Below are 5,837 nucleotides of genomic sequence, written 5' to 3'. Positions count from 1 at the left end.
AACATGGAATACATCATGAACTCCTGACAGTCCTTCTGGTAGTTCCAACTTATAAGCGACTTCTCCCATACGTTTCAAGATCTTAAATGGTCCAACGAAACGCGGTGCTAACTTTCCCTTAACTCCAAAGCGCTTAACTCCTCGAAGTGGGGATACTCGAAGGTAAACTCTGTCTCCGGTTTCGTAAACTGTCTCCTTGCGTTTAGAATCTGCATAGCTCTTCTGCCTGGACTGGGCTACCTTGAGCCTATCGCGAATCAACTTAACCTTCCGTTCAGACTCCTTAATCAAATCTGGTCCAAAGAATTGACGGTCTCCAACTTCGTTCCATGATAACGGTGTCCTGCACCTCCTTCTGTATAAAGCTTCGAAAGGGGCCATCTTCAAACTGGTTTGGTAACTGTTGTTATAAGAAAACTCCGCATACGGTAAGTTTTCGTCCCAACTTGATCCATAATCTAGTGCACAAGCTCTCAGCATATCTTCCAAAATCTGATTGACTCTCTCGGTCTGTCCATCTGTCTGCGGATGAAAAGTTGTGCTGAACTCTAGTCTGGTTCCTAAAGTTTCATGCAACTGATTCCAAAACTTTGAGGTAAATTGGGTTCCTCTATCTGATACGATACTCCTCGGAACTCCATGCAAACAAACGATTCTAGTCATGTATATCTTTGCCAACTTAGCACTGGTGTAAGTGGTCTTAACTGGAATGAAATGTGCTACCTTCGTCAAACGATCAACTACTACCCATATCGAGTCATATCTGGCTTTTGTCCTGGGTAGCCCTGTGATAAAATCCATGCCTATCTTATCCCACTTCCATTCGGGTATCGGCAGTGGTTGTAACAATCCTGCTGGCTTCTGATGCTCTGCCTTTACTCTCTGACATACGTCACAAACTGTATCAGCATACGTAGCAGTTTGTTATGCTGCAATATCCTTCTTCATTCCGGTATACCAGAATGTTTCCTTCAAATCCAAATACATCTTGGTATTCCCTGGGTGAATCGAATATGGTGAATTATGTGCCTCCTGCAAAATCAACTTCCTGATCTCCGGGTCATTGGGCACATAAACACGGTCCTCAACCATAGGGTATCATGCTCCTCCTCACGAAATCCATTTGCTTTTCCTTCGCTCATTCTCTCTTTTATAGAAGCAATCTCCTTGTCAGATTTCTGAGCTTCTCTGATCTTATCCATCAATGTTGATTGAATCTCCAATGCTGCTACATAGCCTTTCGGAACTATCTCTAAGCTTAGTTCACAAAGGTTTTCTGCTAACTCCTTGGGTATACTTCCTGTCATTATCGTATTGACATGGCTCTTACGGCTCAATGCGTCAGCTACTACATTAGCCTTTCCGGGATGATAATGCAATCTCATGTCATAATCCTTGATGAGCTCCAACCATCTCCTCTGTCGGAGGTTCAACTCCTTCTGAGTGAAAATGTACTTCAAACTCTTATGATCCGTGTACACCTCACAATGATTTCCAATGAGGAAATGTCTCCACGTTTTCAACGCATGCACTACGGCTGCTAACTCCAAATCATGCGTGGCATAATTCAACTCATGAGGCTTCAGTTGTCGTGATGCATACGAAACAACTCTCCCTTCCTGCATAAGCACTGCTCCAAGTCCTCGACGTGAAGCGTCGCAATACACCTCATAATCCTTGGTCTGATCTGGCAAAATCAATACCGGTGAGGTAACCAAACGTTTCTTCAACTCCTGGAAACTAGCCTCACACTCCTCAGTCCATTTGAACTTAGTATCCTTCTTCAACAATTCCGTCATAGGCTTCGCAATTTTTGAGAAATTCTCAATAAATGTCCGGTAGTATCCTGCGAGTCCAAGAAAACTCCGGATCTCTCCAACTGTTGTTGGTGCTTCCCATTCGGTTACGGTCTCAACCTTTGTGGGGTCAACTGCTATACCTTCTCCGGATATAACGTGTCCGAGGAATCCAACTTCCTTCAACCAAAACTCACATTTGCTGAATTTGGCATATAACTGATGTTCCCTTAATTTCTCCAAAACCAAACGCAAATGTTCCTTATGCTCCTCTTCATTCTTTGAATAAACTAGGATGTCATCAATGAACACTACGACGAACTTATCCAAAAACTCCATAAACACTTTGTTCATCAGGTTCATAAAATAGGCAGGTGCGTTAGTCAATCCAAATGACATAACGGTATACTCATACAGTCCATATCTTGTGGTGAATGCTGTCTTAGGTATGTCCTGCTCTCGAATCTTCAACTGATGGTACCCTGATCGCAAATCGATCTTGGAAAACACTTTAGCTCCTTGCAATCGATCAAACAGATCATTGATCATTGGTAGTGGGTACTTATTCTTGATGGTTACTTCATTCAATCCCCGATAATCTACAACCATCCTTAATGATCCATCCTTCTTTTCCACTAGAAGTACGGGTGATCCCCAAGGTGAAGAACTTGGGCGAATGTAACCTTTATCCAATAACTCCTTAATCTGATTCTTAATTTCCACCAAATCCTTTGCTGGCATACGGTACGGTCGCTTCGATATTGGGCCTGTACCTGGCAATAACTCAATCAAAAACTCAATGTCTCTATCCGGTGGCATGCCTGGTAATTCCTCAGGAAATACATCAGGAAAATCCTTTACCACTGGTACTTCCTCCTGCACAACTCCTGATAAGCAATTCACTTGTGTCCTGTTTGGCACATGCCGGGATACATACTTGATCCTTCTTCCTTCTGGTGTGGTAAGCAAAATTGTCTTACTAGCGCAATCGATGTTTCCTCCATACATCGACAGCCAATCCATACCAAGAATGACATCCAGACCTTGGGATTCCAGAATAATTAAATCCGTTGGGAATACATGCCTTCCTATACTCAATGGTACTTGAAAACATCCTTGTCTGGCCATGTATTCTGCTCCTGGCGAGCTTACTAGCATAGGTGTTTTAAGAATCCTAGTGGGCAGGCTATACTTTTCCACAAATCCCCTTGATATGTATGAATGCGATGCACCAGTATCAAAAAGAACGAGTGCAGTAAATGACTTAACCAAAAACTTACCGATTACTGCATCGGGCTGATCTTCAATCTTCTCCACATTAACGTGGTTCACCTGTCCCCTATTGAAAGGGTTCGGCTTCTTCCCAGAGCTTCCATTGCCATTTCCATTCTGGCCTTCAGGACATTCATTGGCATAATGTCCGGTCTTTGAACACTTGAAACAGGTGACTTGACTCAGGTCTCTCTTGGTTGGGGTTGATGGGGTTGTTCGGTTCTGGCCGTTGCTTCCTCCATTCCCATTACCATTCTTGTGGCCATTATGGTTGTGCGAGCTACCTCCTCCATGGGTGTGCTGAAACTTAAATCCCGGTTTAGGGGTAAAACGGGGCTTCTACTGGGCTCCAGAGTTATACTTCCCCTGTCCATACTTCCTCTTACGGTTCTCAATCTGCTGTTGCTTCCCTTCAATCATGATGGCACGATCTACCAACTCCTGGTAGTTGTTGAAACTTGCTACCAACAACTGCATGCTTAGTTCATCATTCAATCCTTCCAGAAACTTCTCCTGCTTGGCTGCATCCGTAGCAACGTCATCTGGGGCATAACGGGCTAGCTTACTAAACTCTTCCACATACTGGCCAACAGTCCTTCCTCCTTGGCGTAAGTTGCGAAACTCACGCTTCTTTATGGCCATAGCTCCTGCTAAAACATGGGCAGTGCGGAAAGCTTGCTGAAACTGATCCCATGTGACAGTGTCAACTGGGTAAGTGGCTGTGAAATTCTCCCACCATGCTGCCGCGGGTCCGTCAAGCTGGTGTGCGGCAAACTTCACTTTCTCACCATCCGTGCATCCTGCAGTGGTCAACTCCCTTCCTATCTTGCGGAGCCAATCGTCTGCTACTATCGGCTCGGTGCTACTAGAAAACACTGGCGGATTCAGCCTAAGGAAATGGGCTAAGTGGTCAACAGGTGGTGGTGGTGGGTTGTTGTTGTTGTTCTGCTGATTCTGAACTAACATCTGCATCAATTGATTCTGCTGCTGGATCAACTGAGTGAGCTCCGGTGGAAATCCATTGTCACGTCTCGGAGGCATCTGAGGGTTTAGAAAAGACGAGAATTGAGAATAGAATGAGGTCTAAAGGGAAAACACTACCCATATGCTCATGAGGCAAATGCACACAAAATCACTTCAATCAATCAAACAAGGGCTTACAAACGGTCTAACTATCGCAAAAGTGCTCGACTATAATGTGTTTACATGGGGGAATACTACTACTATCTGGTGGTCATCTAGAAATTTGAACCGGTGGAAGACTCCATGATATCTGCTCCAGCTTCGTCTTCAAAGTCGGGTTCACTTGGATCCGAATCGGTGTCGTCGATGATGATGTAGTTGTCTGGACATGCGACGTACTTGTCTTCCTCCTGGGATGCTAACTTCCTCTTGAGTTCTTCAATCTCTTGCTTAAGATCGCAATTGTGCCTTGCTAGAGCTAAGATCTCGTCCATGTAGTCCTTGCGCGTAGACCTTAGTTCTCCTTCTAGCTCGATGATCCTTGCCTTCGCATTCTTTAACTCTACCATATCATTGCACATCTGGTTCTCGTGGCGTCGAATGTGCTGGTTTAACTCCTGGATGAAAGATGCAATGGATCTATCCTTCTTGGTCCTGACTAACTCCCATTGTTCATCACGGCGTCCGCAAATCTGGTAGATAGTGTCCTTGAGGTCTTCTTGATAAACTTCTCCAATGCGTCCTATGGTGATATGAGCTGCCATGCTCCTTCCTAGACTCCAGGTTGGTGCATTGAAAACACTATCTATGGGCTTCGTGATTGGCGCGAATGTTCTTCCCGGAACGTGAGCTTGAATCTTCCAGCGCTCCTCTTCAGGCAGAGTGGCGTTGAAGGTTCCTGTGAAGCTTGGTAATCCAATGTTCAGGTACTTGGTGACTTCCTTCAGGTGAAATCCAAATGGTGTGCCTTCATCCGGTTGAGCGTACTTAATCTTCGCGTGCGTCATCCTAAAAGAGTAGAAAAGATGAGGAGTTAGAAAATGAGAAGAGAAGGGTGATCTATGGCTTTAACTTAGTGGTCGTGTCCTACAATCAGCGTGTGCTCTGATACCATCTCTGTAGCGACCTGACCCGAATGGATCACGTCTACTGTGCTACGGTGTCATCCCTGGATCAGTAATGCTGACACCACACAGTACATCGAGGTTTTATAGCAGAGTTTCAATCACACACTTATTACATCGATGGCTCAAAAAGAACTTATTACAATAAATATGACTTAAGGCCATATTTTAAAGATAACAGCGGAAGACTTGGAAGATAAATGGGTCCATCAACTCCAGCGGCATCACTGAGTATAGAACCACGACCTACACGCACCTCAATCGTCGTCTGAAAAGTCTGCAACATTAACGTTGCAGCCCGAAAACGGGTCAGCACATGGAATATGCTGGCAAAGTAACACATAGAGAGTAATGGAATGAAACAGCTATACTACATGCATATATGGCTGGTGGAAAGCTCTATGGTTACAGTTTTGCGTAAAGCCAATTTTTCCCTACTGCAAAGGAATAAATTTATTTAACTATCATGGTGGTTGTGAAACATTGAGAATGGTTGACAGCATTCTCAATCCCAATTAAGGATAATTAAAACCCAATAACATTAATTAGAAGTAACATGTTGAGATTCACAATGATATTCAAGTACTAGATACTCAAGTTGTCCATAACCGGGGACACGGCTAATCATGATTAGTTTGTTACTCTGCAGAGGTTGCGCACTTTTCCCCACAAGACTCGATCG

Source organism: Triticum urartu, chromosome 3A (genome assembly GCF_056163025.1).
Source record: "Triticum urartu cultivar PI428250 chromosome 3A, HENAU_Tu73, whole genome shotgun sequence".
NCBI classification, from domain to species: Eukaryota; Viridiplantae; Streptophyta; class Magnoliopsida; order Poales; family Poaceae; genus Triticum; species Triticum urartu.
This window is presented reverse-complemented; position numbering follows the sequence as displayed.